Raw genomic sequence first — 12762 nt, forward strand, 5'->3', positions numbered from 1 at the left:
CTTGTAGGCAGCATTTGGTTGGGTCTTGATTTTTTTTTAAAAATTCCATCCAGTCACTCTGTGCCTTTTGATTGGTGAATTCAATCCATTTACATTTAGAGTCATTGTTTGTAGGTAAGAATTTACTAATGCCATCTTACTGTTTTCTGTTTGTTTTGTATTTCCATTGATTCTTTTTCCTATATTTGTAAATAGGTGATTTTTCTGTAGTGGTAAGCTCTATTTCTTTCTTTTCTTTTCTTTTTTTTTTTTTTTTTTTTTGTGGTACGCGAGCCTCTCACTGTTGTGGCCTCTCCCGTTGTGGAGCACAGGCTCCAGATGCACAGGCTTAGCGGCCATGGCTCACGGGCCTAGCCGCTCCATGGCATGTGGGATCTTTCTGGACCGACCGGGGAACAAACCTGCGTCCGCTGCATCGGCAGGTGGACTCTCAACCACTGCGCCACCAGGGAAGCCTGGTAAGCTCTATTTCTGATTATCTTTTGTGCATCTGTTCTACGTTTTTTGCTTTGTGGTTACCATGAGGCTTATGTAAGACATCTCAAAAATAAAACAGTCCATTTTAAGCTGATAGCAACTTAACTTCAATTGTCTACAAAAAGGTCATCCTTTTACTCCCCCCTTTTCTATTTTTGATGCCTTTATTTACTGCTTTTTATATTGTATATTCATTAACAAATGATAGTAGCTATAATTATTTTTAAGTTTTCCTTTGATCTTTATACTGTAGTTAAGTGGTTAACACACCACTGCATTACATAATTAGTTTTAAAATCTGACTGCTTATTTTTCTTCACCCGTGTGCTGTATACTTTCATATGTTTTCATGTCACTGATTAGTGTCTTTTTGTTTCCATTTAAAGAACTACTTTCAGTTTTTCTTACAAGATAGAGCTAGTGGTGATGAACTCCCTCAGCTTTTGTTTGTCTTGGAAAGTCTTTATTTCTCCTTCTTATGTGCAGGATGGAGTATTCTTGGCTGGTGATTTTTTTCTTTCAACTCTTTGGATGTGTTATTTCACTCAGTCCTGGCCTGTAGAGTATCTGCTGAGAAACCCATTGATAGCCTAATGGGGATTCCTTTTGTAGGTTATCATTTCTTTTCTATGGCTGCTTTTAGGATTTTCTTTATTTTTGAGTTTTGACAGTTTTATTATAATGTCTTGGAGAAGATCTTTTTGCATTGAGATAACAAGTTGATCTATTAGCTTCATGAATTTGGATGTCCAGTTCTCTTCCCAGGTTTGAGAAGTTCTCAGCTATTATTTTTTTAAATAAGCTATCTGACCCCTTCTCCCTCTCTTCTCTTTCTAGAACCCTGAATATTCTAATATTTACTCCTTTAACAGAATCCTACAAGTCACATAGGCTTTCTTATCTCTTTTTCATTCTTTGTTCTTTTCTAACTGGATTATTTCAAAATTCCTATCCTCTCACTCATTTATCCTGTCTTCCATTTGCCCTACTTTATTGCAGATGTTCTCTATTGCATTTTCCACTTCATTCATTGAGTTCTTTAGCTGCAGAATTTTGCTTGGTTCTTTTAAATGATTTTTCTCTTTGGCAAATACCTCATTTTGAACATTTATTTTTTTAATTTATTTTTTGGCTGCATTGGGTCTTCGTTGCTGTGCGCAGGCTTTCTCTAGTCGCAGTGAGTGGTGGCTACTCTTTGTTGTGGTGCAGGGGCTTCTCATTGTGGTGGCTTCTCTTGTTGCAGAGCACAGGCTCTAGGCATGCAGGCTTCAGTAGTTGTAGCTCGCGGGCTCTAGAGCACAGGCTCAGTAGTAGTGGCACACAGGCTTAGTTGCTCTGCAGCATGTGGGATCTTCCCAGACCAGAGATCGAACCCATGTCCCCTGCATTGGCAGGCAGATTCTCACCCACTGTGCCACCAGGGAAGTCCCAAATGTTTATTTTTTAATTGACCTAAAGTTAGTACATAACATTAGTTTCAGGTCTATAACATAATTCAATATTTGTATACACTGCAAAGGGATCACCACCAAAAGTCTAGTTACCATCCATCACCATACAGTTTGACCCCCTTCACCCATTTTGCCCACCCCCAACCCTCTTCTCCTCTGGTAACCACCAATCTGTTCTCAGTATCTGTGAGTTTTTGTTTTTTTCTTTTGATTTTTAGATTCCACATAAAATGAAATCATACAGTATTTGTTTTTCTCTGACTTATTTCACTTAGTATAATACCATCAAGGTCCATCTGTACTGTCACAACAGGCACAATTTCATCTTTTTATGAATGAGTAGTATTCCACTATACATACACACATGCACACCACATCTTCTTTATCCGTTCATCCAATGATGAACATTTAGGTTTTTCCATATCCTGGCTATTGTAAATAATATTGCAATGAATATAGGGGTACATATATCTTTTTGAATAAGTGTTTTCATATTCTTCAGATAAATAGCCAGAAATGTGGAATAGCTGGGTTGTATGGTAGTTCTATTTTTAATTTTTTGAGGAACCTCCATACTGTTCTCCATGGTAGCTGCACCAATTTACATTCCCACCAACAGTGGACAAGGTTTCTCTTTTCTCCACATCCTCGCCAACACGTACTTCTTGTCTTTTAGACAATAGCTATTCTAACAAGTTGAGAGGTGATATCTCATTGTGGTTTTGATTTGCATTTACCTGATAATTAGTGATGTTGAACATCTTTCTGTAGATATATGTATGTCTTCTTTGGAAAAATACCTATAGTTGACTCTTGAACAAAGCAGGGGTTTGGGGTGCCAACCCTCTAACACAGTCAAATTTGCAAATAGCCATATAGTCGGCTCTCTGTATCCCTGGTTCTGCATCTGTGGGTTTAACCAATCGTGGATTGTGTAATGATACTATAGTACATATTTACTGAAAGCAACTCACATACTAGTGGACCTGCACAGTTCAAACTTGTGCTATTCAAAGGTCAACTGCATTTAGAGCCTCTGCCCATTTTTTAAATCCGATTGTTCGCATTTTTGCTCTTGAGTTCTTTATATATTTTGGTTATTGACCCCTTTTTGGATATATAATTTGTAAATGTTCTCTCCCATTCAATAGATTACCTTTTCGTTTTGTTGATGGTTTCCTTTGCTATGATAATCACAATTTTTTTTGTGTTTGTGTGTGTGTGTGATTTCATTGAATTGTCTTTCTCATTTTTTTTGTACCTTGTTGAGTTTCTTCAAAACAGCTCTTTTGAATTCATTACCACTAGATCACAAAACTTTGTGCCTTACATCTTGCTTATTGAAGAAGTATCTTTTGTTGATGACATGATTCCTTGATTTTTCTTTTTTTCATATTGCTTGAAGTTTTGCATTACTATTTCAAATGTGAAAGCAAGCAGATACTTCTTTAAATCTTTGCTAGTTGCCTTCAGGTAGAGTATTCAGTTTGTTAGTGCTGCTACTATCTAGGATTTTCTCCACTTCTGTATGGGTGCAACTGCTCCGCTCTTTCTGCTTCCTCCTGTGGCACAATTCTTGAGCTTTTATGTCTTCTCTTCTTACAACTCGTCAGGATGGCTATTGGTAACCTTTCTTGCTTTCCAGAAGGTGGCACTATAGCTCACGTTATGATTTTTCCCTTGCCCTTAAACCCTGGCCTGTTTTCTGAGCTCACTCACTATCTACAGAGCTAGCTAGCTCTCACTGCTGTACTTGGGAGTGTGCACAAGCAACCAGCTGCAGCGTGGCGGGAGGTGTGTATTTAGCATTCAGGGAATTGAAGATGCCCACGGACCTGGTAGGTAGGTCCCCAGGTGTCCTACTCCCAGAGGCTTGACTTCCTGCTGAGTGTATTCAGCAGGAACCACGTCCCTTTAACGCTCTTTGATATGATATTCTTTTCTGCCTTTTTCTTGTTCTCTTCCCTCCTCCCAGTCGTGGAGGTCCTGTCTCCGTACTCTGGGTGCTGGTGGAGAAAAATGGGTTTCTTCACCTGCATCCTATACAACTAGAGTAGTCAGCACTCATTTCCTGCTCTTGTTCTTCACTACCACAGAGGTTGGGAGAGGTTGACAACCCCTGATAGTTCAGCTCTGTGCAGCTTAGGCTGAAAAATAATTGGTGTCCTCTATACGAAAGCTTGCTTTCTTAGTGATCTCAATGTTATGAATAGCAAACCACAAGTAGCGTTAGCTAGAAACTGCTAACTGATCTCTCCTAGGAAATTAGCTTGCTTGTTAGTTACAGAATATTCCTTTTAGGGCATATTCTTATCCACTAGTATAAAACACAGTATTTGAAAGCTGTACACACACACAAAAATCACTGTCAAAAGTTTGATTCAGGGCTTCCCTGTTGGCGCAGTGGTTGAGAGTCCGCCTGCCGAGGCAGGGGACACAGGTTTGTGCCCCGGTCCGGGAGGATCCCACATGCCGCGGAGCGGCTAGGCCCGTGAGCCATGGCCGCTGAGCCTGCGCGTCCGGAGCCTGTGTTCTGCAACAGGAGAGGCCACAACAGTGAGAGGCCCGCGTACCACACACACACACACACACACAAAAAAAGTTTGATTCATTTCACACAACCACGATTTGAATAATATATTTCAGGTATTGCTTTAAATAGATCATAAATAGCAAATTATATATATATCAGCTGTTTCTGTTTACCTAACATTACTCGTACAGAAAAAACTGAATGGATGAAAGTGACCACATTTTGAAGCACTCCAGGTCATGCATTTGACTAAGTTCAGAGCAATACTGCAATATAGCTCTAGTCTAGCAACTTGCTTCTCTTTATCTCATTTCTCTTTTTTTGAGATAAAATAGAAGGCCAAAAATAAAGGGCAGGGAAAATGTGATTATAAGCAAGAATCATTAAGTTATCAAAACTGAGTTCATAAATATTTGGTCATGCATCATGACCACAGACAAGAATGAGAGAATAGAATGATGTCTTTTTTATCATATATTTACCTAGAATTCTTCTTTGTTTATTTCCTTTAGTAAATTATTCTTGAATTAAATTTTGTGTACTAAAGAGATAAATATAATTACTAAAAAGCATAACATACTACGGAGTTTAATGTGCTGAATAGGTTTTGCATAAAGTAGTATTTGATTATTCATCATTGATCACGTGAAAAGTATCTGCATCTGCTACTATTGAATATAGTTTAAAATTAATGATTCTGATTTCACTCAGTAGATTTGGCCCTTTTGAAACAGGCAATTTGGCTTCAAAGAGCATTTTCATGATTATTTTTTGCATATGCTAAAAATAATTTATGCTACCAGTAAATTAAACTTTGGCCTTTTTGTTGATTAGAGTTTACTTATGCAAAAACCTGTTTCATACCATCTAGACTTTATTGCTTCCAGACTGAGGTTTTCTATTTTTTGTGTGGCTTTTGTGTTTACAAATGACATCATTGCTTTACCACCTACATAAAGTCGTAATTATTATTTTTAAAATTAGCTTATGTCTTCTTGATTAAGTCAGTGTTTTTCTTCAAGTCATTGCCTGGTATATCCCAAAAGTACAGGTTATGTGTACTTACACATTCAGGTATATTAAATATTTTAAAGACTTCTAGCACTGCATTCCTGTAAACATGAACACTTTCATTATTAAACAGAAAAGCACTCATTTCTTTCCAGTAAAGTTTTAGAACAAAATTATAATGGCGAGGATGGCTATTGGTTGGTACACTGTCTTCTTTGGCCAGAATTCCATAACACCCTTTAAAGTACTTCATGATGTGTTACTTATTGCAACAGACCGATCAAACTACCTTATGGGAAAAGGGTGGAGCAGAAATTTATCGTCTCATGTAACCCACCAGCAGTGGAGCTAGATAGGCATCAGTGATGTCTGCTCCCACTCCTACCCTTGACAACACACACAGGCACACACACACTACATTATCTCTGCTGTTGTCTCCCTACTGGTCTCATTCTCTTCCACAGCAGAGAGAATTTTCCACAGAGAGAGTACCTCACATGGGAACACTGGGCACCCCTCTCGACAGTTTTCTGACCAATGAAGAAGGAAAACTTCTTTTCTAGCTATAATCCAGAAAAGTCTGGGGAAGAACTTTGGCCCAGCTGGGGCCATTGGACTTCTTCTCAGACTACTTGCTGTGGACAAGGGGACAGAGACTATGGTTGGCAATTCCAGAAATGCCTGGATGAAGTGAGAGAGGAGCATCTCCTTAAAGATTATTGTTCTGACGAGATAGATGATAGAAGTTCTCCAAGACAAGTCTGTAATCCAGTTGTCAGCCAAGAGGTCTAAACAGAGAACAGAATACCATGCAAAAAGCCTTTCCAAAGATTTTTTAAATGATTATTATGATAAAAGTTTCAGTATGCCAAGAAGTCAGAACAACTAAAATTTTATATGCTTAGTACAAGACTGCAAATATTTAGAGTCAAAATTGATAGAAGTGCAAGGATAAATAGAGAAATCCACAATCATAGTGGGAAATATTAACACTCTTCTGGTTTAATATATCGAAAAGATAAAAATCATTAAGGCTATGGACAATTTGAACTACACAATCACATGTGACCTGAGAGAAATACTGCACCCAATAGAGGCAAAATTACATACTCTTTTCAAACACACAGTTTATAAAAATTGGTCCACAAAACAAGTATCAACATAGCTCAAAGAATCAGTACCATAAAGGTCATGTTCTCTGAGCTAAATGTGATTCAGCAGGAATTCCACTTCCTGTGTGGCCAAGTCGGCTCCTAATAAAGTGACTCTGCAACAGAGAACTAAAAACTCTGAACAAAATATAAAAAACTGTCTAAAGGCTCCAGAGAGTGAACCAAAGCAGACACATTTTGGATGGGAGTAAAATTTGGAGAAAAGGATTAGCCTAGAGTGATTTCACCATTGTTATGAAACTACTTTTTAAAAAGGAAACAATGCACAACAACTTTTGGCAGTGCTCCCCACTTATTCACAGATTGCTTGATGGGGGAGATGGATTAACTTGAAGTAGAGATTTGGTAACTACTAAACAGATGTGTTTTGATTGTGAAAGTATATGCCTAACCTCATCCCATCCAAATAATCTAATGGTTGGCCAGAAAAATTTTTTTCCATTTCCCCCTAAAATGAATTCTTTGACTTTACCCCTTAGGCTATCTGGACTCCCTCAGCCCATTCCATCGTGACTGTCATTCTGAAACTGAGGAGTCCTAGCTCACTTGGTTACCTTTGAAAATTCATTCCAAAAGGATGTGTATTTACACGGACATAGAAAGATGATCTAATCCTTCATGATAGGTAAATTAGAAATCACTCACTAGTCCTTCCTCGTCTCCTCCCTTCCTCCCTTCTTTCCTTCCAGTAAGTTAGAAATAAATGTAATGCCTCTGAAATCATCTTTGTTAGATTAGTACCATATCATTAAGTCAATGATGGGATTGTGGGACTTCCCTGGTGGCGCAGTGGTTAAGAATCCGCCTGCCAATGCAGGGGACACGCGTTCGATCCCTGGTCCGGGAAGATCCCACATGCCACGGAGCAACTAAGCCCGTGCTCCACAACTGCTGAGCCGGTGTGCCACAACTACTGAAGCCCGTGCACCTAGAGCCCATGCCCCGCAGCAAGAGAAGCCACCGCAGTGAGAAGCCCACGCACCACAACGAAGAGCAGCCCCCGCTCGCCGCAACTAGAGAAAGCCCCTGTGCAGCAACGAAGACCCAGCGTAGCCAAAAATAGATTAAACAAACAAACAAAAAAGATGGGTTTGTAATTAAAGTTCTTTCTATTTGCCCATATTACTTTTTTAACCATGTGTAAAGTCTCACTAATGAAGGAGAAATCTGGTAAATTGAGACAATTGAAACTACATTCATGTGGCTCATGTGTATTTGCAACAATTTTGAATGGTAAAGACCCCAAGGATACACCAATACACTTGCTAAAAGTTCAATGAGAAAGTCAACTGGAAATTGATCAGGGCAACCAAGAGCTGAATAAGGAGCACATGAAAAAGCAGAAACTGCTGAAAGATGAGAATACAGTCTACGTAAAAGCCAAACAAAAACACACAGAAAAAAAACCTCTTTAAAAAGGTGGAGTTGCTTTTTCCACTCTTGCATGGAGGAGATACTCTTAGCAAAAGGCACCTGTAATGAGTCAAGTAAAGGAAATGTTTTTGATTATATGAGGAATTTTTTTAGGAAAGAAAATAGGGTATATTTATGACTTGTCAGTTATTTTGAGTTTTATGGCTGTGACTTCTTGTTAGCTGCCAAACAAGCAAATTGAATGTTTTTCTGTCTCCTGGCAATCTCTCAGTCACCATTCCTGATGCCCTATTAACAAAAATTATATGGTATGTCAGTAAGTTGGGTTTTATTTCAACACACAAATGTTTTCAATAAGTTTTCAAAGTGGGAATCATCCATTTTCTCTTTTCAGAAGCTGTTTTAACTGCTTGTAAGCTATTAACAAGAGTGAAATCTCTAGGAAAAAAAAATCCATAGAGAACAAGGTTGAAGAGGAATCTGATGGGATGTTAAGACTGGTTCTCTCTTAAGAATGGGATTTTAGTTAATTTTACTTTCCTTTGTACTTTCCTATATCTTTCTACCCTGAAGATATATTTCTAAATCAGGAGAAAAAAGTCATTAAAATGGAAAACATCTCTGACAAAGGCCATATTACAAGCAGTCCATTTCTCAGGGCAGTCATTTTATTTCTATAAACAGATATTTACTGACAACATTTGTTTATCTTTATGGTCCTTCTTAGTTCCTAGCAAAGTAATATAACAATAGGTTTATGTGTAAGGCACAATACTGAGCACTGCAAGAGATATACAGAATTTACATGTAAAGAATTAAAAATTATTCATCTTTACAGGGGCAATACAATATAAATGGTATCTGCATTTTACAGATTAAAGAAACAGTGTCAGTGAGGTAAGTGACTTGCCCAGTGTCACATAAGCAGGAAGTGGCTGGGGTAGACTGGCAGTAATGACCCCCAAAGAGGGACATCTCCTTATATACATACCCTTTTATCCACACTGACTCTAGGCCATGTGACTTGTTATGTCCTAGCGGACATTAACAAAGAAGACACAAGTAGACACAATGCTATATGTTAATTATACCTCAGTAAGAAAAAGACACAAACAGAGCCTTGAAAAGTACTTGCTCACTGGGGCTTGTCTTCTACTGCCCTTTGGGACCCTGAGTCTGCCATACGAAAAAGCTTGGGCTAGCCTGCTGGAAGATGAGACACGATGTGGAGCAGAGATGGGCTTGGAGAGGAAGGCAGAGCCTTGCAGATCATGACTGAATAATAGCCTTGATCAACAAGTGTATAATAGCCTTGATCAACAAGTGTAACAACCTAAGAATGGAATTTTATTTTGTTTTAAGTGTAGATTGCTAAGCAAAATTGTAGTAAGATGGCTCAAAAAAACATGCAATCAGAGCAAGGAAGAAGAGATGGGCGATAATCTCAGCCATTTAGGGAAGAAGCAAGGTGATGGCCACATTTTTGGAAATGATGCACCAGATTCAAAGCCTGCTACAGAAGCTGAATTCTCGCGACTTAATGCCTAACATTTTGAGAAGTGTGTGGAAGGAGAGGTACTTTTTATATCTGCTCTCTGCCAAGCACTTTACACTCAATGTCTCCTTTGATTTTTATACCAATCCTAAATAAGGTGAATATTATTCTTCCCATTGTACAAAAGAGAAAACTGAAGCTTTAGACAGTTTGAAAAATGTGCCCAAATTCAAGGGTGGTGAAGTCAGAATTTGAAACCAAGCCTGTGTAACATATCATAAACAAACATGGGACAAGGTGGAGGGAAGAGTTGAGTTGAACTTGAAACCTGCATCTGAGACACTGATGAGCATTTAGGTGGATATCTAGCCACCAGAGGAAGGGAAACTCCCAAGGGTCTTGGGAGATGCCAGGAAGCAAATGGGGGTCAGCTGAATTTGACTTCCTTCACACAGTATACTTATATATACATTGATAAACTCAAGTTATCCAAAAATGTCATCTAAGCCAACCAAGTCAAATCTTTGTTATCTTGAACAGAGTGAATAAATGCTCTCTGAAACAAATAACTCATCCGGTAATTGAAGCATTCTTTTAATGTTTTCAAGTCAACAGTGGCACAGGTAATCTTATATTGCTGATGTTGATGTACTGTCTGCTGAATTTGTAGGAAGCCAAAAACCAGATAGTCAGTAAAACATTTGGAGGACATGATGAGATAAATAACAACCATCTATATTTTATATAAACATTCTTCCTTTCCCCCTTAAATACGAGGTTGGCATACTTTTTCTGTAAAGGGCCAGATAGTAAATATTTTAGACTTTGCAAGCTACAGATTCCATCACAACTATTCAATTCTGTTGCAACTACTCAGCTCTGCCATTGTAGTAGGAAAGCAGTCATAGAATATATGTATACAAATGGGTATGGCTGTGTTCCAATAAAACTTTATTTATATCCAAACGCTGGGCTAGATTTGGTCCACAGGGTACAGTTTGCTAACCCTTGCCTTAGATAATTATGTAAGCTAGTAGTGTTAATTTTCTGATTTACATGTACCTTCTAAACCTTTTCTTGGAATGGATACTTGATTCATTTTATTGTTTTAAAAATTACAATTACGTTATCTATGAAGCTAGAATACTCAGATCATTCAGATTTTGAGGGAAGAAACTTTCTTTTGATCTCCTGCACTTCACTCAGGGTATGGAATATATTAAGTGCTCAGTTAATGCCCATTTATACATTGCTGAATTAATTGCATCTAGTCAACCCCCTTGTCTCAGAGGTGAGGATATGGTACATTTGAAGAAGCACTGTGGCTACTAGGGGATGCTCAGAACTGCACAATGAGAAGGTGTAAGTTCTAGTTCTGATTCTGGCCATAACAGTAAATTGCTACAAGTCACTTCTTTTCTCTGGACAAATCTTCATCATCATTGAAACCAGGGAGCTGGCTTATGGCAGACTCTGTTGACTGCCTAGTTGACTGCCATTCCCAGTCTTCTTCCTTGCCTATCTCTGTACAGAGGTTGAAAATGCCAAATCTTCACTATCCAGCCAATTTTGCAGTTAGAATTGTCCATATGACTCAGTTGTGGCCAGTGAGATAGAAGGGAAATTATAGGAGACTTCTGGGAAAGATTCCCTCCCACCCACCCCCACCATGAAAGGTGCAGGGCATGTAAGGAGAACTTTTCCTTTCCCACTTGTACACCCTGTTATGCATGAGCTGTGGCATCCATATCACAACCATAAGGCCATAAGCCTTTATGAAGCCATAGACACCTCTAGTTTGGTGCTGTTACTTTGCAGCCAGATTCATTTCAACCAATATAATGAACTTTACGGTATGTTTTCAATCTGTGACTAAAGTCACATAGGCAGTTAATCAAGGAACAAAGCCTTGAACTCAGTCACCTAATTCATGTGCTTTTACTCGTATATGAATCTGCTTCTTCATTTAATGTTCCATTTTATATTTCATTCATCCATTCATTTATTTAACTAAATTTATTGGGACTACTTCTACAATGTAGTCGTTCCTTTAAGTAGACATTGATACCCATAGTTCATAGATGGTATTTTGCATGAATGAACTCAAAAATGACGTGCAATCAACTGAGATATGCTTTGATTAAAGCTGAGGGTTTGGGGTTTTTTTCCCCCCAGATATGTGATCCAATATAAAATCATAAATGATTTTTAAAAACAAAGCCAGAAAATACTGAGCAGTGTCATTTGATTTTTGATGAAAACCAAGCAGTTCAGTTCTAATTAGGGCAAGCAGAACAATTCTAGTTGGGCTGGGGGGAAAAAAAAGTTGCTGTGACAGCTTCAAAACTTCAAAATACTCTCAGATTACACTAGAAACATTTAGAAGCTATATGTTAATCAGTTTATTCAGTCGCCCCCAATTCAGAATAACTATTTTTCATTGGGTGTTTTGTTTTCTTTTCATGATGAAGTCAAGACTACCCTTGTAATAGTGAAGTATTTGAGACCACATATTTAGGGAAGATTCATTTTATTGCAGCCAATGGACCAGAGAGGATTTTAGAAAACTAGAGATAAACATAAGGGGGGGGATTTAATCAAAATCTGATAATCTAGGTCGTTAATGGGGCAGATGGGGAATGGCAGGAAATCAGAATATAAAAATAGTACTAAGCTGATGCTTACTATTGAATTAATGACAAATGGCATCTTGGAATAATTTTTATAATATTTAATTATAAACAGTTTACAAAATAGAGACCCAAAAAAATGAGGAAAAGGGAAAGTAACAAATTCATGATATAAGTAGGAGTAACAAGTTAAATAATGTATGTTCTTTGTAAAGAATAAATTATTTAGACTTTTTCAGTAGAGAATGATTTTTTTGGTGGAGAAAATATCCTACCCAGTCTCTTTCAATGGTGACTCAATTTTATGATTACAGTAATAAATTGTTACCTGTTTTTAATGTCTTAATTTTATATTATATACCAAAATATTAGTTTGGATATTCATCTACCATGTCATTTGTATTATAGAATGTCTGACTTTCATACCATGTAACTAACCAAAAGTTATATGATGGACTAACATTTTCATTGACTCTGATATTCAGTCTTATACTTGTTGGTCCCTGGATTTACATAGGAGGTTTCTATTTCAAAATGACTTATATAATTAAAAATTTTTCACTTTACATTGTTTACCACAGTGTAATGGTAACTTTTCGTTCTTAGCTTATAAACCTTT

The sequence above is a fragment of the Mesoplodon mirus genome, assembly GCF_964341445.2.
Source record: "Mesoplodon mirus genome assembly, chromosome: X".
NCBI classification, from domain to species: Eukaryota; Metazoa; Chordata; class Mammalia; order Artiodactyla; family Ziphiidae; genus Mesoplodon; species Mesoplodon mirus.